A 22,119-nucleotide genomic window follows, 5' to 3' on the forward strand; every position below is an offset into this window, starting at 1 on the left:
ACTACCCGAAACTCCACTTAATGTCCTCTGCAGATTCTTTTCATTTCTTCCTTGGATAGTTCACATCCCCAAACCAACAAATACTCCTGGCGCTTAAACTGGAGTATCTGCCAGGAGGCGGAGGAGTGAGGATGCCCTTCCTTTGGACAGGCATCAATCAGCATGGCTCACGTGCCTTGTACCCCTTTGTCATCACAGCAAACATTTGCCTTTTGTCTGTTTGAAAGCATTCCAAATCACTTTCAACTGTATTGCATAGAGAAAATTAATTAGATTAATTTTTAGTACTTTCAGAGAGTTTAATTCCCAAAGTGACTGTTAGAAGGTCTCAAAGTGACAAACAGATAAAACCACCACATGCAAAAAGATGCTGGGGATGGAATGCAGAAACACGCTGGAGACAACATTAGACTGATGAACAGGCTAAATTTCTAGAGAGTGCAGAGACAGGAGGGGATTGCCAGTGCATCAGGACAAGAAAAGGCGGATGAAGGAAACAGAAGGTCAGTGGATGTGGACAAACTGAGTTGAGGGGAAGGAAGGGAAAGCTATCACCTCAAGAGAATATTATATTAGTAAGTATTGACTGTTTTGTCCTAATATTAAATCATGTTGTACGAGTTTTACTAAAGTCTTGGGACCTCAATTCAGAAACCTGTGGACTACAAAATTATTCAGAAAGAGCTCAGGGCAGAGCACTGAGTCCAGGACTGTTTTACTTGGGCCAAGAATGAACCAGCAGGAGCTTAAATAGGAGCTGATGAGATGGGGCATAATCACTCACAAATATGGGTAAAGGTTTTAAGAAGAGACAGTTGGGTCTCTGCATACATGAACACAAAGCCAGCCAAAATTTTTTGCACAGAATCATTAACATGGATAGGAACAACTTTCTAATTGTTAAGTTAGATCTAGGCATAAGAACAGACAGGTGTAAGAACAACCATAACAAATGACCCCAAAAAAGCTTGAGGGCCCAGTGCCCCTATCTGAGCTCAGCATCAGAGCGCAAGAACAGGGCAAGGCAACACTGCTGCATTTCCAGACTTGGGTCCAGACCCTCCCCAAGTCAACGTGATGAGCACTGTGCTGTGTAAAGGCCCTTTCTTCCTGTGAGCTCTCACGCCTGTTTTTGTGTCAGCAATGGCAGAAGCAGGGAAGGCAGCCTCAGGCTGTGACTGCGCACATGTGCATGAGGCCAGATTACTGTGGGGTCTTTCCCTGATGCCTGCTTGCTTCATCTTCCTGAGTCAGGGGGCTCTGTGCACTTGCTCAGTGTGGCCAGATACTTTTCCAGTGCTTACTCTCTTGATGGCTGACAAGTCCACATATATTTAACAAACCAAAAAGCAGTCTTTACTGGTTCTCCTATGGTTTTCCGACATAGGGAAACCAGAACTGAAATATTTGAGAATAGATAAACCATGAATTTATACAGGGATAGAAACCATGTCTCCTTTGTTCACACTCCATTCTCCCCATGCCTTTTTGAGTGTTACTGAGTAACACACTGACGTATCACAAGAACACAGCAATACCTCAAGCATCTTAGTCTTGAGTGCCAACTGAGGTGTGAAGTGTTTACTGAAAGTCAATAAACAGTGTGGAAGCCTTGAAAACTGGAACTCTTGAGAATTTGTTCAAACTATCATGGATGCTACAGTTATTCTTGCCTTAGAGAAAGGCAAGAGACTAGATGGCTTCTCAAAATCCCACTCAAGCATGGTGGGTCCTTATGATGCAGTTTTAAGTACAAGACAATGAATTTAAATTATATATACAAAAATATCTCATCTTTGCACTTCTAGCATAGATGCTTACACTGTTGTATCTACACAAAAGGGAGGAAAAAAAACAACCCGCAAGAATGGAGCATAAGCTTTAAATGCCAGATTGCTGTTACAGGAAAAAAGTAGAAAAACAACTTTTGATAGGGCAGCCCTGCTATGCCACGGTGAATTTGAAGTGGTTTCCATCATTGAGATGCAGAACAGAGCCGAGTTTCAAACCACCGACATCCTGAAACTCGGGACAGAGCCTGCAGCTTGGATGGGTTCCCTGCGAGGTCAGCACATTAATTTACATGCCAATACCCAGAGCGGTCAGTTCGCTGTTTTGGACCGAGAAGATCATCCCGGCCTGTGGAACACGGCAAACACTTTGAGTACCTAAGCATGGGAATGTGTTTTTCTACACTGAAAGGATGGTGAGAGAGAGAACGGGAAGAGAGAAAAGATGGGGTCTTGTGTGGGATCGTGAGGTGCCTTTCCACAAAGGAAATGAGGGAACAGCTGCACAATGATCCTCTGTGAGAAGGGGAGAGGTGCCCAGGTCATGGCACAGCACTGTCCCTTGGGAGTGCGACCGAGCCTGGGAGATATTTATAAAGCCCCATTGTTGAGCAACAGCATCCTCCCAACTGGCAGGGGCCTGTGGCTCAGGAAGCCATCTTATGCCTTTGCTCCTGCTCCGTGGAGATGCCACGGCAGGGGCTGCAGGCGGGATGAGCTCTGCCCAGGCGAGACCCAGTGGTGCCTCTTGGGCCTCACTGTGTGGCTGGCTGGGAGGGCCAGCAGCTGGACATCCTGACGGAACAGCGGAGGCTGCTCCAGCCAGCGGCTCTATAGGCAGTAGCAGGATGTCTCCCTGGGATGAGTCAAGGTGCCAGAGCCCTGCAGCACCATGTGGAGAGGTCACTGCAACATGATGTTCCTCAAACCTTGTTAAAAACCAAATGAGAGCACAGATGTTCAGGGAACAAAATGCACTCTGCTAAATGAGCCAAATAGAAAAATCCAGGTATAAATCTGGGAACAGTGTCACATTACACTGCAGTATTTTTCCTCCAGAAATCACTACCTACTCCAGCATGGACTAGCTCCTAAAAAATAAACCTTTGACCAATGTGGCAGAAATGAAACATGAGAAAAACTCAACAGACCGTTTTTTTTCAACTCATGATTCCCTGGGAAACTATGGGCTGCTTTAAAGGGTTCAAGAAAGGTAATTCACAGGCATTTGCTGCATCCACATATACACGCGCACAAAGATTTTCTACACAGAGCCATGCTTTGCTTGTGAAGTGTTAGTGGCCAACAGAAAAGAAGAGAGGAAGGTTAAAACCAGCTGTACTGGAGGAGCCACCAGATCTAAATGCAAACACAATTTTAAATATTCCACCAGAAAGGGTATGGATAGTGTGGGGTAATTGCCAAGAACATTTGCTCTGAAGCAGGATCATACAAATTTTTTGAGGTTCAGAAGGAGTAGTGGACAATAAAGCATATCTATACACACAGCAGTTACACTAACAGTAGTGCTTTTTTATTTCTATATATGCCACTAGGTAGCAATGGAAGGAGGAGAGGCCCTCCTTCACATTTAGAGGACCACAGCTGAGGTTACTAAAGGTGCATAGAAGCAAAAGTGGAGCGCTTTTTTTTTTTTTCTTTTAAGAAGAAAGGCTTATACCATCCTTTCAGTCTATGAATCAAATTTGTGGAAAAGCATAATACCTAACATGGGACATACTGGTAACAAAATAAATCAGCTCAACAGGCTGGAGGGTCACTGGAGGTGTCCACAGTGACCAGTTGACCGGTCACTCAACTGGAGGAGTCACCATCCCTGGAGGTATTTAAAAGACATGCAGATGTGTGCTCAGGGATATGGTTTAGCGATGGAGTTGGCAGTGCTGGGTTAATAGCTGGACTCAATCTTAAAGGTCTTTTTCCGAACTAAGTGATTTTGTAATTCTGTTCTAATTCACTACAGTTATTTGTCTTACTGATTAAATGTATATGCAAATGTTACACTGATAAGCTACGTGGGTAGTTTTATTTTAAAAAAAGATTTTTAAAGCGAATTTCAGCTTAATACAAGTCAGAAATAAAAACTCAATCCATATCTCAGCAATGTATCTCTTCCACCATTTTCTAATATAAGAAAAGGCAAGAAAATACAAACTAAAATAGGACATCAAATCAAAACTACAAAGAACCATGAACAGATGTATATAATTAACTTCAATCCCACTGAGGCATATCACTTCTCTTTAGAAATTAGTAACAAGTTTACTGCAGAACAAGTAAGTCACAGATCATCATGAAAAGAGAGTTAATGAGTTATTTCAACTGTCCTGGTCTTGATTTTTGCTAAGAATGACTTGCAAATTCCTGCAATGAAGTCTGAAACACAGATCACATCCTTTTTCAGCAACAGAGAATGCATCCTTATCCCAAAGTAAATACATTTACTGGCCTCCTATCTTTTACACAAAAGAAACAAATATATATTCTGAGGACATCCAAAAAAGCCTGAAATTGCACTTAGTGAGGCACTGGAGTAACTGCTTTCAAATCCAGAAAACGTACTGACCAAACTCTCAAATATCCTCCTGCCTCGTAGAGTCAAAGATAGACGACAAGAAATCTCCAACTTGTATGTGTCCTATAAGGGATGTGTGGAATTAAATGTTTACATTTCGGTAAAGAGTGGTTTGGTCTCTGATGCAGAAACAGGTTCTGTAGTCTAATGCAAAATTTAACACAGGTCTGTAAAGTCTGTATTTACTGAAAAGGTTACACAAGCCCTTAAATCTTCTCCTGGAGCCCCAAGAGTCTCACAAGAATTACTGATGGAAATAATTCCCTATCTCTACATATACATTTGCAATTGCAGATAAAAGCTATTTTGGTTTTATGATGACATGTAGAATGTACGCTAATTCAAGGTCTCCTTGCCAGTGTCCAGAATGCCTAGAAAGAAGCTTTAACGAAGGGCATCTTATAGCAGGGGTAAGGCTGTAACAGGAAGACATTACATAATATTCCTCTTAAGTTATATGAGTCAATTATTTACAAATAAAATATTTACATAAATGAAAATAGCTTTATACATGCAGCCTCTCTTCAGTGACCTTTGAGAAAGAATTTCTGTTAGTAACTTGATAAAGAAAGAAGAACAGAGTTAAGTACTGGAAGTAAATGAGAAGGGGAGTAATATGCAATGTGGTTCTGAATGCAAAAAAGCCAGGCCAGTGTCATTAAACAACCTCTGACAAGGATAATGCAGTGGACATGGAGTCCATTATTTAATAAGCAGTGAAAATAGCTCCAGACCAAGTCACATGGAAGAACTGTCTATGAACAAGGAGTAAGTTAAGGGAAGATTAGAACGGACTATATTAAAATAAGAAGTAATAAGCACAGACAAAATTTACCAGTCATATTCCTCAGGAATCAGTGTTATTTCTTAGTAATCTTACTACAGCAAGTAGCTGTGTGCCTACCACATCTGTGTGTGCTGTATCCAGAAGAGCATCAGTTCATGCTACAGCCATATGAGATGGCCTAAGAACTGTGTAATTGAAGTAAGATGGCTTTTAATAATAGTGTAAGAACATATGCTTGGGGACCACAGACACAAGCTTCTGGGGACTCATCATTTGAAGGCAATAAAAGAATCAGAATCTCTCAAGTTGGAATGGACACATAAGAACCATGAAGTCCAAAACCCAGCTCCTCACAGGACTGCCGAAAGCTAACCCATGTGACAAGCATCGTTGCCCAGGCTCTCCTCGATCTCTGACAGGCTTGGTGCCATGACCACTTCCCTGGGGAGCCTGTTCCAGTGACCAGTCATCCTCTCAGTGAAGAACCTTTTTCTAATGTCCAATCTGAACTTCCCCTGCTTCATCCCATTTCCTTGTATCCTATCTCTGGTCACCAGAGAGGAGATCAGCACCTGCCTTCCACTGCCCCCCTTGAGGAAGCTGTTGGCTGTGATGAGGTCCCCCCTCAGCCTCCTCTTCTCCAAGCTGAACAAGCCAAGTGACCTCAGCCACTCCTTGTAAGTCTTGCCCTTGAGGCCTTTCACCACCCTGGTCACCCTTCTCTGGACACACTCTAATGGCTTTTGGGAAGGATTTTACTTCTACAAACCAGGTGGTTTCCATCTGTGATACGTTTCTGCATCATGACAGCATATAGGCAGCTGAAAAGAACTCTTAAACATTTTTTAAAATAAAAATCAGCATTCTGGAGACATAAGTCTTCCAAGTTACTTTGTGTGCACATCAGAGGAAACTCACATACCTTAAGGCATTGAAATATCTAGGAGAGTGTCCAACTACACCTATCCATCAATCTAGACTTTGTGCTGAGAACAGCGGCATGAATTAGGCAATATTACAATATAAAATGTTCTGAACTCCTCAAGCTACATCTTAAGATGTAGCCAGTTTAGGACTGGAGCAGGTCCCAAGCAAAGGTGATTAAGCCTCAATTATAAATTAGCATATCCTCTGACTAGCTTTAGTATGTCCCCACAACAGCCTCCTTGCACACCCCAAATATGGGCCAAAATTCTGAGAAAAGACGATGGCTAAACTGGCTACATTAGCTGTCAACAGAGCAGACCAAAGGGGATGCACAGATCTCAGCATGGGAAGGGAAAGTGCCATTGTCCCCTGTCCATGCCGTGGGACATGAGGCAGAAACGACAATGGTTCACTATATTCCTGCTTTCTCAGGGTATGCTGTGGAAATAAGAAAACAATTCACACCTGCTGCTATTTTATTGGGATCCCACCTTTCCAAACAGGTCCCAAATATCCAGTAGTACATAGAGTATCCTCCAATTCACTTCCTCAAGCTTTTCTTTTTCAAATTTCAGTGTGAGTGAACAGGTTAAGTAGGACAGGAACAGCAAGTCCCAAGACTTCTCTATCCTTCTAAGTGAAAAGTTTCCTCTTGTACTGGGATCAGCAGACATTTTCAACACACACATCTCAGCACAAGCTGATACAACTGCTCTTCCTGTCAGCAACTTTGCTCCTAACTAAAATAAATTTACAAGCACCACTTAAAATTTATTTTTAAGCCACAACTAAAAAGAACAGCCTCCAGTAAATACCATCGGCACCACCCTTTAAAAACAGTCTGCTTCCACTGAAAGGTCTTGGCTTATAGCAAATACAGCCTGGGAGTTTCAAGAAGTAGTTCTGGATGAACACTGGTACACCCTCACATCAAATGCATTTGACAGTGAAAGCTGAAATAAGAAGGGACGATTTTACAGATTAACCAAATATCATATTTTTGGAGTTAAAATAATGCTACCTGAAAAATATTAAGGATAAGCATTTTTCACACAATACTGAAAATGCACAAAACATTATGAAATAACTTCTTAGTCCAACTTGGCCACAGAAAGTTACATTTCAGCTCTTGAACAAATCAATCACTGCCCTCCCAGCACCACTCTCCCCACCCAAACACTGTGCAGTACTGCCGACTCGGGCAACTCCCAATGCCCACACACAGGAATAATATTATTCTGAACAGCATTTCTCCCAGACTTGACAGTATCTAGGGACATCTGGAAATCTCAGTTAATTTCACTTTTGCATTCCTTAAGCAAACACTCACTTAGTGATGCTAATTAACTGAGGAAAAATTAAATAATATAATTAGAGAGCCAGATGTAAATCAAGAAACAGTATATTACTTAACACACAGAAAGAAAAGAAACCATACGACGATTTAATTTTGTCTTTTTGATATGACTTAAAACGACAGGTAATGATCAAATAACTTCTGACTTTCAGTACATGAACATTTCTTTCAAAATAGATAAATTATTGTCAAATTACAAACCCTCACTAGCTACCATTTACCCCACAGTAACTATCAATTAGTAAAGGCATGCTTCTGAATACATAACGCATTACATTTTTTACTTTCAACACCTGGTGTCACCAGAATAACACCGTATATTTCTGAAACACTCTGCAGTGGTGTGCATGTGTGCTTTGATTTTAGGGCAGCAATACTTCAAAGGAAGTGGAACCACAGAAAATTATGGCCAGCAATGCACACACAATACTTTTTAAGTTAATTGATACATTATCAGTTAACTGACCATGGCAGGTCATTTTAAAAATGAGGCTCAAGGTGTCTAAAAGCCTTCATCCCTTAGACAAGGTCAAAAAAGGCCTGAATGAAGTGAAAATTTTGCTGTATTTCAGTATTTCGAGCAAGCTAAATCCTAAACCTTTTTTTGCAAAAAGGCTTTAAATGGTGGTTTCTGCTACACCAGAATTCTGCTAATTGAAATCAATTTTTGTAGGGGCTAATCACCACCCTTCTGTCCAGTCTAGGGCTGTATTAATTGGTTATTATTACAGTTCCACTGAGAATAGACAGAGGGGAGAAATTTTGATTGATTATTGCTTGGAGCTCCTTGGATTCCCAAGACACTAAATAAAAAGTTAAATATCAAAGAAGATTTAATTAATTTCAGTTCTTTCCCGTCTATCAGCAAAATAGAGCCGATAAAAAATTGACAAATTAAAGGAAAATGAAAAGAGTCATAACTGGTGACCCTGTATTTTTTTTAATGAGAAAGTACATGCATTTATTTGCTCTAATCTTTAGATAATGGGCATAAGAGAATGAAAACTTTCTCAGCTTTTGATGCTTTTTCCAAAGCCCAAATGGAGTTATGGCTGGCAGTTAGATTAACTGGTGTAAGATTTGTGTTATGTTTTTCTTTTAATATAGCATTTCAAATAAATAAGTGAAAGAATCCTGAACTCTCGGGAAAAAAAAGTCCTAAGCTTGTGATACAAGAAAGAGAGAAAATACTGTATTATAACATGCAAATGCAGTATTTCAGAATCAAAAGGTTTAAGAGTCTCTATTTTGGCAGAAAATTCTGTAACAAAAACAAAGGAAGATGTAATCAAGGTATTTATAATTAATTTTGTAAAAACATACTCAGACTGACACTTCCCTTCCACTAATTATGCATGCATTTCCTGCAGCAGACTTTCCAAAAGTCATATTGTCTTTCAATAGTTTTTCAGTTAAGATAGAAGCACTTCCATAGGTACAAGTTTGCAGGTTTTAGTGCAGTCACTGTGGATTTTAAAGGTAGAACAGAAAGGCTAACCCTGATACAGGAATTATTTTCAGGTGAGTGCCTATCTAGGATCCATAGACAATGTTTGGAGGAGATTCCTTTGTGCCTGCAAGGCATTTACTACCTCTAAACTGATCTGTGGGTTCACCTTTTTGATAACAGACTTCCAAATCCCCTAAAAGGAAGATAGGCAAGCAATACAACCTCGAATAATGGTATCAAATAACATCAACCCATATAAAGAATAAAATAATCACGGAAAACAGGAAAAAATCTTTAGCCTGAGAAAAGGGATGCAAGTCATTAAGAAAAATGCTTGATTTAAACAGATGTTAACATAAATTAGTAATTTTTAAAAGAGGCAGCTTAAGTCTGGTGGGTTAACCGAGTTAGACAGGTTTTACATGCAGGTTTTATTGTAACACCACCACTTGTTCTCTTCAGCATTTCAGAACAAAACCCCCCCAAAACAACAAAAAAAACCCAACACCAAACCCCAAATCAAACACCAGTAGTTTTCTGTAAAACAAGGTATCAATTATTTTAGGACTCCCTAGCCCCTTATCCCTTTTAGAAAGGGAAAAAAAAAAATAAAAAAAGTTTTAGAGGACCCTTTTCTCCCAAAAGATACATGTATTCAGTGGTCACTGACTCAGAATGAGCTTACATGCACAGCAGCATGTAAGAAGGACAACTGGTAAAGTGATACACAGGTCACAAAGGTTTATCTGGAGCTGCTCAGCAGAGTGGCCTGATGTGTCCTCCACCTCCTCACTCAGTGAGAGGGTGAAGCTGACGAGCAAGAGTGCCCAGGCAGACCTAGGGGACACCGCTTGGATGGAGATACCCACTATTTCCAAAGTCAGTTCCTATAGAAGAAAGAAGACCTTTTAGTAATAAAACTAATATTTAGAATGCGCACAGAGGCAGTTTCCCATCTCTATCCCTTGTAAGATGTGCAGGCACTGAAAAGAAATCATCTGTTTTGATCCATACTAGGTACTTAGTCTTGACCTTGGCACTGATTTTGAACTTTTGACACTGATATCACTCACGATATTCCCAAAAGCAAGCCAGAAAAACATGACTTAACAAGAACTGTTGGTATTTAGACAAAAAAAACCCCAACCAACCCCAAACTGTTGGAAAGACTAGTTAATATTTATCAGAGGTTCATCTCAAACTGGACATATGCTCAGAGTCTGTTACGTTCGTTCCAGCAGCACCGAAGCACCAGTAATGAAAATGCTGAATGATGTGAAAGATGCAGGTAACACCCTGACTCCCAGGGCTGTGCTCAAGGCTAATGTGGCAGTCACAAGCCCCTGCACAATTGCTGCTCTGCAGCAGCTGTTCAGGTAAGGCCAGAACACAGTTCTAAGATTAGCCAGGAATAATCAACTGCATAAACAAAATCTGGGGAAAGATCAGTGTAACAGCATTTCTGCAGAAAGAAATTTGACAGTTACAATGATCATGAACTCAACATGAGTCAACAATTTGGTAGGGCTGGAAAAAATACCCTGCTCTAATCCAGCCAGAAATTGAGTAGTATGCCCAGCTTTGAGCACTGCATGTAAAGAACTGTGATCAGCTGCAGAGAGAGCAATCACAAGTCAGGAAGCCAAAATCCATAGAAGAAAACAACAAAAATGAACAGCCTGCACTGTGATCACTTCTTTTAGAGAAAACAGGGTCCTGCCTTTAAGAATATGAAAGCATACTGGAAGAGAAAAAGGCTGTAAGCTTCTTCCACATCTACTTTGACAGAAGATCCAGTAAGCTCAAATTCCAAAGACGGCCATTAGAAAGACTATCCAACTCCTGATAAGCTGGGTGCCTAGGAAGAGCGTAGGTATCTAGGAAGGTTAGGAATCCTTTGCTGTCTATCCTCAGCAGCAAGACAGCAAACATCTATCAGAAATAACACTGCTGATGCCAAACTTGCCTTTTGCCAAGGAACTAGATGGGACAATCTCTTAGCTCTCCTTTAAAAGTAAACATAAAAGGCAGTTTGATTCATATGCTATGCATGGAAAGGAACACTGGACTCATGGAGACTGCAAGAGACTGATTCTGAAGTCTGGTCATTAAATTCCCACTACCTTAAGGAGAGGTTTCTAGTCTAGATCCCACTCCCTGCGTCTTTAAAGATGGTACATTATGCACTTATTTGAATTTTTAGATTTACTTTCCCAAATAGTAATAACCCTGAAAAGCAAATGAAATGTTGGATTCCCACCCATTCTTACTCCATGTAATGCTTCCCAAACGCACACAGAGATATAATCCTGAGGTGCTACACTGAGCACTTTCTGATCCCATGAATCTTGCATCGCTTTCTGCACTGTGATCTAGCTTCAAAAGGCCAAGCAAGACCAAATGGGACACGGGTTAGAGCCCTCTGGACAGAGGGCATGAATCTAAGTTTTCTACTTCCTCGGAGATCACAGAATCATAGAATATGCTGAGTTGGAAGGGGCTGATCAGGATCCTTGAATCCAACTCCTGGCCCTGCACAGGATGCCCCAAGAATCACACCATGCGCCTGAGAGCTTTGCCCAAATGCTTCTTGAACTCAGACAGGTCAAAGACTGTTGTTAGTCCTGCAGCTGGGTCTGGCACAGGCAGGGGTATGACTGGCTCAAATGTGGAGCAGTGCCAGCCCAGCCGTACATCTTTGCCTGATAAAAGCACCGAAAGAAGGCAAAGTGCAAGGACAACCAAAGCCTCTGACACCACGGCCTCAAGATCAGGTGCAAAGCTCACTGGTACCATTGCCACTCTGAAACTTCTGGTCCCCAGGCTGAAAGCTACGCACACTTGTGCCCTTCAGGCTTCCAAGACAGCCATCCTGGTTTACATACTGTACATAAAGGCCACTATAAATCTGAATCTACAAAATAACCCTTCTCCTGGTTGTGTCTATTTTTCTTCTCAAAACCTGTTTTAAGATCACAGATATGAGACCTTTTAATCCCAAGTAATTCTAAAATAACTATTTAATAAAGATTTTAAAAATATAAATTATATTTTGCTTATAGGCATATAGGTTTTATTTGTTCTATTGGTAGCATGCTGGTGAGATACATCACTTTGATATGGAGCCATTAAAAATCTATACCCTCGTGTAGTTTTCCTCTAAGCTGCTGATGTGGCAACTGTAGGTAAGAGACACTGCTATTTTTCTAGACATACAGTAAACAATCTTACACACACATTTGTTCACCCACTGCATGTGCGATTCACAGGTAAATTGCTGCACATGCATATGAGCATAATCCACAGCAGTGTCACAGGTTTTAACAAAAAGAACAATGTTAGTACATGTTTCTTAGATAGCTAAGTAATAGTATTGTGGTAGCTTAGATGCTACAGAAGTTGCACCTGCAGCAGCTTTGCCCACAACACAGAAATAATGAGAGCTGGGATGCAAGCAGAGCTGTCTAAGTAAAGTTGTGTGGTGCTGTTAATACTGCAGAGTGTTTACAGATCACAAAAGTAGATGACCACTGGGGAGTTTATTCCCATTAAGAGATAAAAATCATCAATCTTAAAGAGTGACTGCTCCACTTACACTGAAAATATATCCTAACACTTTTCCCTAATTAAACTCCCAAAGCATCACTACTACCTAAAGTAAAAATCCAGCTGATAATGTAGTTGTGCTGATGGTTTATGAGCTGGCATAGAGAACCACAGAGGGGTGGGGCAGATGTCAAACAAATAATCCATCCCATGTATTATCTCAAAAATTAGCCCAATAGATTAAGTTTTGACCCATCTAATGTCAAACCAAATTACCTGATGTGGCAGCAGGGTCATGAAAGACAAATTATCCTAAAGGCAGTATCATCTGTTCCTTCCTTCTAGTATCCCACCTACCAGGTCTGGTGTCTGTTGCACCACTCTCCAGACCCTGCTTAAATCTGGTTGCAACAACACTGACGGTCAATCTCAAAATCTCTCCAAAAAAGTGCCCCAAAACCAATCAAAATGTTGGACAAACCTAGAACTGGAAGGTCAGTTGTGGACTTAATAATTTTCTCACTCTGTTGTAAGATTGAGAACACAAAGTTATTATATCAAAAGAATAACTACAGTTAACCAAATTCAAATCTGAAATGGATCATCATGTCAATGAAGAAACACTTCCTGTGTTCACAATAAGACTGCAATAATAATAAACCTCTGCTAAAGACGGCTAGAATACAGAGCCTGATTTGAGTTTCCACCTAAACCAATACTGAAGCAGAAATTACAGATAAAACATATAGACTACAATCTGACAAATTAAAGAGATTAAATCATTGTTTTGCTATACAGAAATTAGGAGGCAAAATTTTAAGTTCATCCTGTATAATATTAAAGATACTTGATGCCCTCTATTAATATAGTAAACTGTCACTAAGCATACTTAATTAAAAGATATAATAACTACTAGCAGTAAAAAGAACAGACTAGATGAACAGATGGATCCAGATATATTTTGACCTAAATTTCTTGATATTTTGACAAGATAAATAAAGGTAAATATAAACAAGAAGAGGAGGGAGAGGAATAACCAGCCCATCAGTATATTGCAGTAAGGAGCCTCATACTAGAAAAATGAAAAAACCACTATCAAATCCTTTTCTTTCTCTGCTCACCAGCTTGTCTTCTCAAAGATGTTTTGTTTCTGTTAAGCAGGTCTCCTGAAGCTTCCCATAACCACATACATATTCACATTATTGAGACATTTATTATGCCTGGAACCCAAATCACAAAATAAGGCCCACTGCCTTAGGACAGTTTAATCAAAACAAATACATTATTAACCTGTAATATAATTTAAATCTCTTAAATGTTGATTTTCTTTTATGCTCACTCTCTCTTGAATTTGACCCCTGCTAGAGATAATAGTTAAGAGAACTGTTTCTATCTACAGAGTCCTCAGAAGGCAGAGATTCTTCTTTCTGAGCCCTTCATATCACCTTCCCTTTGGGCACTCTCCGCAACCAGACAGTTCCTAAGTATGTAACTTTGTGTTACTTACCATGTTTGAAATGAGCTTTAGAAAGCTTCAGTAAGATTTGGCCTGTGGCTGGATTCATATTCTCAAAGTCTTCATAGAAGGTATATTTGAACTACATCACAGAAAGGACTGCAGCCTTGGAGCAGGTTAGTGGTTTGATGTGTGAAATGTGTAGGTGCATGGTAAGCATCCTGCTGGGATTTATTCCCTATGTAATTTTCAGCTAAGGCAAAATCAAGCCTGGGGCTCCACTTCATAAACTGTGTTAAAACATTCCTCTCCATTCATATAGTGTCTCAGTTATTTATACCTTTTAGTAATATAGTGCAGGCTCAGTGCAATCTCATCTAAATTTAATTTATTTTCCTATGCCCACATCCCAGCCTAATACTTAGCAAGCATGATCTCCACACCTCACAAACAGCACCTGACTTACGAAGCACTGCTTCACAGTACATGATGCCACACTCCGTACATGTGCTGTACTCCATCTCTCTCAGTGAAAATGCTCTGGAACACTGAACTCAGACTCCTACTTACTCATGCTACAGAAAATCTAAGTTTTGATGGCTTCACTAAAAACTGCCTCAAAGATAATCAATAGCAATTGATACGCACTCAAACATATCTGAAAGATGACATTCATTCAGAGATTCTGTTTTCTACACAGTAATTTCTAGTAATCTTTTCCCCTCACTTTCCTAGCCTCTGTAGGCTTGTCCCATCCTCTTCAGAGTTCTTATTTTGCCAGAAATAAGTTTGGGCCTAAGGTGTTCTTCAAGCCACAGTTTCCCTTGAGCACCTGTGCAGGTATGCAATGAGGGGAATAAGGAACTCTAATACCTATTATCCTCCTTCTATTCCTGGCAGTAAATCCAAGTCCATCACATCTCAGCTGACAATCATTGCAAGTATATATTTTTTTCATCTCTCATCTGATCATCTGCACCCAACCGCTATTGCTTAAAACTCTTTTCTTCAGTTGTCTTCAGTTCTTCCACCCACATATTCTGGTGAGTTTCACTCTCAACATGTCCTATTGTGAGCTTAAATCTGATCTTGAAGATAAAGAAATCGGAATCTAGCAATTTTCTCTTAAATTTGTCACTAGGGATGCTTATGTTATTAAGCTCCGTCTCTAGTCTCTAGACTCCTAACATTTCTCCTCTTTTTCCATGAGCTTTTCACAAAACCCATGAAGGAATTCCCATTTTTCCTCAAGCTGAAACACTAACAAGAACCTGCTGCCTCATCATATGATAATGTCATCTCAATCCAGATGAGCTGGGTAGGGTAAATACCCACAATGAGTGCGTGTTCCAGCACTCATTCCACATATTGCCATCATACAGTTTTTGTAATCCCTTGAGTACAGGAAAATACATAAAAACAGAGGCCAAAAGAATGTCATCACAAAAGGGAGGCAAGAGTTATGCAGGAGGACATCACTAGGTCTACCTGTCATTCAAAACCACTGCAAACACCATTCCTCCAACAGTAAACCAGAACAAGACCCTTATTTCTCACTCACTACTTACAGTCTCACTTCCAAGATCATTTTTCTCAGCAATGTTTTGAAGAAAATTGGTTTGTTTCTATTTTCCTTCAAGCTTTCAGCATTACTGTAAATGTGGACTCCCGATAGGAAATAATCTAACCTGTTACCTTTGATTTCTAGAGAAATTCACACACTTTGAGATCCAACCAAGAATGAAACAGTTGTTTACAGAACTTGCAGTGGATAGAATTGTCCACAGACAATTATAATGACATACTGATTTTAGTGGTAAAATTCAGTGTCCATACCCCAGCCTAGTTTAACGTGCAAATTAAACAACGAACTCTTGGGTTCAATTAGAAGAATTCAGAAAGAATGCTATTAATAGCCTCTGATAAGCCAGAGGGTAGCATTCACCTTGCTTTAATTTCCTACAGTTCGGAATCTAGTCACTCAGGCTTCACCAGCTGGTGCAAAGAGATGTGAGCTGCACCTCTTGTCACGAAATACATATGAAACTCACATTTCAAATGCCAAGTGTGTCATCTAATAAAGTAAATGAAAGAAGGGGGCAGTGCTGAGGTACAAACTCATGATTCTTATCAGTACTGTGTGGCAGCAGAAACAATAAAGCCTTAGTTATTGAAAGTCCTGTACACGAACTGGCCTGCCCACCAGCAGGCAAAATGTATTCATTGACATATTTCACTAGATGTGTAGACAACATTTAGTCCCTGAGATGCAAAGGTGGCAGCAGAGGTACAGATTGAAACCCAGGATATCAAGAATGAGTCAAGTTGGAAGGGACCACAGTGGGTTACCAGGTCTCACCTCCCTGCTCAAGAGGGTTATCCTAGGGCACATTTTACAGGATTGCAACCTGGTAGTTTTCAGGTATCCCCAGTGAGGGAGACCCCACAGCCTCTCTGGTCAATCTGTTCCAGTGCTCTGTCACTTTCACAGTAAGGAAGTTCTGCCTCATGTTTAGGTGGAAGTTCCTGTGCATCAGTCTCTGCCCTTTGCCTCTCGTCCTACTGCCGGGCACCACCGAGCAGCGCCTGGCTCCGTCCTTTTGGCACCCTCCCTTCAATACTTATGGACATTGATGAGGTCCTCTCTTAGATGTCCCTTCCCGAGGCTGAACAGGCCCAGATATGGAGAGATGCAAGAGATAAAATATAAAAGATTTGAGTCCAGATCAGGTGTAAAAAAATATTTTGGAGAAGTCTTTTATACTAACATTCCAAAGCACTACTGAAATTGTGCATGATACTTTTACCAGAAAGTAACATAATGCCAACAAACATTCCAGACACTTGTGGAATACTAAGTAAACAGCAAGACTTCTAGACACGTGATGAGAAATTACTATCTGCATCTGCTTCCTCACTAAAAGGAAAGCTACAACCCTGATTGCTGTTGGAGCCAAGAGTCAGCCAGTACTTGCCTTGTTAAAAGCAGCTCAGGAAACAGCCTGTTCAACTTGAGAAGAGATGGCTTTCGATTTACCTAATAGCAGTCTTCCCATACCTGTGAGGAGGTTGTCCAGCAAACACAGCCAGGCTCTTCACAGCAGTGCATGTCAGAGTTAAAAAGCAATAGCTATAAACCAAGATAAGAGAGGCCACAACTTGATTCAAGGAAAAGGGTTCTGAAGATACAGACAAAAATTGAAGCAAGCTGCCCAGAGGGATTGTGTAGTCTCTATCTCTATAGGTTTTCAAGACACATTGGATAAAATGCTGAGCAACCCAGTCTGGCCACACAGATGACCCTGCTTTGAGTAAGGAGGTTGGACTAGTGACTCCCCAGGTCTCTTCCAACCTGAATTTTACTGTGATAAAAGTTGTGGGCTGCATCAGGCTAGACAAAATGAGGGGAGAGAAAGAAGATAAAGAGACTTGCAGTTACTCTGGTATTATTTGATAGCAAGTATTTTTCCCACTTCAGCATTGTTCTAATACAGATACTCTCGTACAGCTGAAGCCTGGCACAGGCAGGGTGATCTCCCTTTCAGTTACTAGAAATCCAGAGCACTGGTAAAAAAGCAATGCTTGAGGGAAAGGATGAGAAAAAGCCATTCTATGTGACCAAGAACTTCTGTCAGAATGTCAGCAATACAGTGGTAACTCTGGCTGTTAGTAAAGGTCATGAGCAATTACAGTCGAAACGCTACAGAGAGAGGTGGTTATGCAGGTGATTCCAAAGGAAAAGAGGTGTCTTGTAAAACAGAAAAATCAGGAGTGACAGTGATACCGAATGTGTTTTCTCAAGATGTTAACAACGAATAGCTGACACACTTAAAGAAATCATGGTGGCCAAGAATCTTAATGTAAAGGCCATTCTTGAACAACACCGTAATGGTAAATCAATAGGACATGATATTATCCTGGTACAGTCTGTCCTTCTTTAACATTAATTGGAAGTGGGGAAAAGAGAGATGTATCTGACATGGTCCATAAAATGTAATTAAACCTTTGGAGCAAAAAAGAGCAGAAAATTCTGGATAGCTACAGATTTTGGGTTAAGAACAGTGATTAACTACTGCCTGAATAGTTCAATTTCTAAAGAAAAAAGGTATTAAACATTCTCTTTAGAGAGACAGAATGGAAAGGGTATTACATTTGCTAACTCAATGACATGACTGGGTTCATCCATTTCCCCTGTCTCTTACTCAATTATCTATGTAATACTTACCCTTTCTGTAAGAATACTGCAAAAAATCTATGAAAGATGAGAAAACAAAAGGTAACATCAGTTCATATAGAAAATGTGTTGTTACAGCACATGCTCTCTGCTTAAGCAGTTCATGTCACTTAAAATGTCATTCAAGTTTCACATTCAATTCTACTTAAATCAAAAGAGTTACGAAAATTATTTGACCAGGTTCAAGCTCAAAGAACTTTTAGAGTGTGAGAAACACATAAGAAGACTTGAATAGGAATAGAAGAGTGCATTGCTCCAAAAATGAAATGACAAAAACTACAGTAAAATGTAGTGCCTTTTTCTTCTACCAACAATAACTATTAATAGTGTTCACGATTACACAGAAAAATAATTTGGCTAATCCATTCGAGAGTAAATTGTACCAGAGCTAGTAGCAGAAGGCAAATGCCACAGCATACCCCTGGAATTTACTCTGTCACTTCATAACACCCTCATGACTACACCTTTGTGCCTGTACCTACACTTGTGCAGTCACAATGTAGATCAGGCAGTCACACAACCCCATTTCCCTGAAGTTCCCCAAGAACAAGCACAACCACAGGAACAAGAGAAGCAGAACTGGCAAAAACCGTGGTTACATGAGCAGTCAGACGAAAGTAATTTTCAAGAGGAAACTTCCTTTAAAATAGGGGGTTGGGTTACTATTAAGAGTTAAGAGAATGTACAGACAGACTTGGAGGAATGTTGGTTGGATGGGACCTTTGAAGGTCACCTAGCCCAGCCTCCCTTTAGCCCAGAGCAGGGCTAAAGCCAGTGCTAGATGACACTTTCCAAGGGAAGAGGCTGTGCTCAGCAGAACAGTGGGTGGCAGAGACAGCAGGATGTCTGGTGCAAACTAGGCCTGGCTTGTACCCTCTACTCTCCAGAGGCACCTATATTTCCATGTCAAATATCAGCCAAGGAAAGCATGAACTGACATGGTGAGCCTTTCTAAAGGAAAGAAAGGAGATGCTGCTGTAAATAAAGTGCTCCAAGCAATATTTCCACTCTGAATGACAGGAGAAAATGAGCACTAGAAAACTCTAATCTCATGTATAAAGTCACCGAAAAGAAAAGGTGTAAGGAGTACATGACATGACACATACCAACAACACGACACACTCTCTTCTGTGACGGAGCGAAGCTCTGTTCAGTATTCCAATGGTCTTGAAACAAACTCACGAACAAGCACAAAGAAACTTGCTTGCTAAGCTGATGGCAGAAAACCATGCTAATCTGGAAAGTGAGGAGCAAACAGGCTGCAAGAACCCAAGGAAAATGAAGTATGATGCACATATCAAGTAGTTAATATTTGTCGGCAGTCGGGTGCAGATTTAAAAACATTAGCAATGCATGGAAAGGCCATTTTCCGTTTTGTTTAACATGTAACATCCTTAAAAATTCAGGTTTTGGGACAGACAGTAAAAGAGACGTGTTCTGTTTAGCTTTTATTTAACCATGGCAAGAGAAAGCTATTCTACACTTAGGTAACAAGACATGTTACTGTTTATATGACTTTGACAGTTATGATGGAGAGAGGGCAGGAGATGAGTGCCAGCTGAAGATAAATATACTTTAGAGACAGTCTAGGTTTTTAAGGCTTTTCTCAAGAGGAAGGGAGAACTGAGATGAAAATTTGCCCATTTTTTGTTCAGAGATGTGAAATTTAAAGCCTCTCTTAATGGCCTTTGTCACACAATGAACAACTTTAATTGCCAAGAAATTGCTTTTCCAGGTTGACTGCCTGCTTAAACTAGAGTGTATAAAACAAGTCCACTCCTCAGAGTTCTACATGAAACGACTTGGTCATGGAGGTATTTACAGTTGTGCCTCTGTATGTTAAGCTCTACAGAAGTTGCTACCTCGATATTTTCAAAGCACAGCAAAAATTACAGAAGCAGCAAATTAAAAAATTCCTGGAGCAAAAAATGAGGAAGTTAATTGCCTGGAATTAACACAGATGTAACTAAATGAACCTTAACCCAAAACCAAGAGACTTATGTAACTCTATAATGGAAAAGGATACAGAAAAGGTGGGAGACGAAAGTATAGCAAAATGAAATGCCGAGGAGGATTAAAAAAAAAAAGCCCCCCCAAACATTCTGGTCAAGCAATGCAGGCAAAAGGTAAGTGCTTCGAAACGGTATCTAGTAACCTTAAATCGTCTATTTTTAACCCCTGCCGTGGGCAGGGGCACCTTCCGCTAAACTCTGCATCTATGATACCTGAACTATTTCCTTTCCTTTCTCTTTTCCCTCTAATTTAGGTATTAGCTCTTCAAGTACACGTCACTAACCCATTACAAGGGGAAAGGTATGTTACTAGAAGGAGTATTTGGATCATAATGTACACTTCTGCTTGGAGGATGCGCTTGAGCACCTGGAGAACAAAGGTGATCACCCCCTTGGCCGGTCCAGCGCCAGGCACAGCTCTCCCTGCACTCGGCTGTAACACCGACGGGCCGCCCCTCGCACATTGAGGCGGAGCTGCGCCCTTGTCCCACGGGCAACCATGCCCCAGCCGGGAGCCCTGGGCCGCCCGCCGGTTCCCCCGCCGCCGGCAGGGCAGGGCAGAGCAGGGCAGGGCAGGGCAGGGCAGGGCAGAGCAGGGCAGGGCAGGGCAGGGCAGAGCAGGGCAGGGCAGGGCAGAGCAGAGCAGGGCAGGGCAGGGCAGAGCAGGGCAGAGCAGGGCAGAGCAGGGCAGAGCAGGGCAGGGCCGCGCCGGCTCCCACGTGGCTTTGGGAGCGCGGCCCGCGGCCGCAGGGTGCTGCCCACAGTGCCGCACCGCCAGCGGAGCCCCTGGCCGTCGCCGGCCCTCCCGCAGCCCGTGCCGGCACCTCCGTATCCCTTCAGCCCTTCCCCGCGGCATCACGTGTGGCGAGGGCGGACCGGACCGCGCCGCGCCGCCCCGCCCCGCTCTGTCCGGCGCTCTCCAGGGCACTCACTCGCCAGCGCTGCTGCTGCCGCCGCCTCCGCGCCTCCGTTCCTGCCTGCGGCCTCCGCCTTCTACCCGTCCCGGGGCGCCTCTCCGGGGAATAGGCGGCGGGGCGGAGCTGGGCGTGGGGCGGTGCCTGCCTGCGCTCCCTCCCCTGCGGCCGGGACAGCGCGGGGAGTGCGGGCGCGGGGCCGGGGGTGAGCCGGGGTTGCTGGCCGGAGCCGCCCCGGCTGCCAGAGGGACGGATCGTGCCTGGCGGGAGCGCGGACAGGGCGGCCAGCCCGGCCCGGGGCCGGGAGAGCGCGACACCCCGCGCCCGCTGCCAAAGCAGGAGCAGCGCCCGGCTCTCCCGGGAAGGGCCGCTCCCGAGCGCCGGGGCCTCGCCTCCTGGAGGCCGTAACAAACGTGTGTCAAGCAGTGCAACATTTGGCATCCAATCTGGCTTTTAGGGAACCTTTAAAAAACTCCTCACTGTTTTATAAACGCTGTTGGCTACTCTGTAGGAAAGCATTTTGGCTGCAGACACAGATTGGTCTTGAGCCGGCTGAAGCAGGAGTTTTAAACTTGGAGGGTGCCAAGTGCCTTTCTGTTTACCACCTTTGCAGGCAGCTTCCAGTTCCCAGCTGAAGACTCCCTCAAGCTGGCTCTGTAGGGATCAGTCTGCTGTTTAGCAAAGCATGCGAAGGCTCCACACAGTAAAATCACTTCAAAGTGAACGCATTGATAGGAGGAATAAGAGTGAGATACCCTTTTTACTGGTGCTGTAGAAAGGGACCTGGGGGTGCTGGCCGATAGCAAATTGAACGTGAGTCAGCAGTGCCCTGGCAGCCAGGAGGGCCACCTGTGTCCTGGGGGGCATCAGGCACAGCATCACCAGCGGGATTGCCCCGCACTGCTCTGCACTGGGGTGGCCTCACCCTGAATATCATGTGCAGTTTTGGGTGCCACAGTATAAGAAAGATTAAACTATTACAGAGTGTCCAAAGGAGGACTTCAAAGATGGTGAAGGGTCTAGAAGAGAAGCCGTATGAGGAGTGGCCTC

The 22,119-nt window shown here is 42.3% G+C and overlaps 1 protein-coding gene across 1 annotated transcript in view; it reads right to left on the minus strand.

Moving 5' to 3' along the window:
• The window catches only part of GGACT (gamma-glutamylamine cyclotransferase), a 28,287-nt gene extending 7,107 nt beyond the window's left edge, over positions 1–21,180 (minus strand). The window contains exon 1 of the mRNA XM_032100129.1: positions 21,088–21,180. The gene's annotated coding sequence lies outside the window, so the exon portion shown is untranslated. The remainder of the gene's footprint in view (positions 1–21,087) is intronic.
• Between the last annotated feature and the right edge of the window lie 939 nt (positions 21,181–22,119).

The sequence above is a fragment of the Corvus moneduloides genome, chromosome 2 (assembly GCF_009650955.1).
Source record: "Corvus moneduloides isolate bCorMon1 chromosome 2, bCorMon1.pri, whole genome shotgun sequence".
Lineage (NCBI taxonomy): Eukaryota > Metazoa > Chordata > Aves > Passeriformes > Corvidae > Corvus > Corvus moneduloides.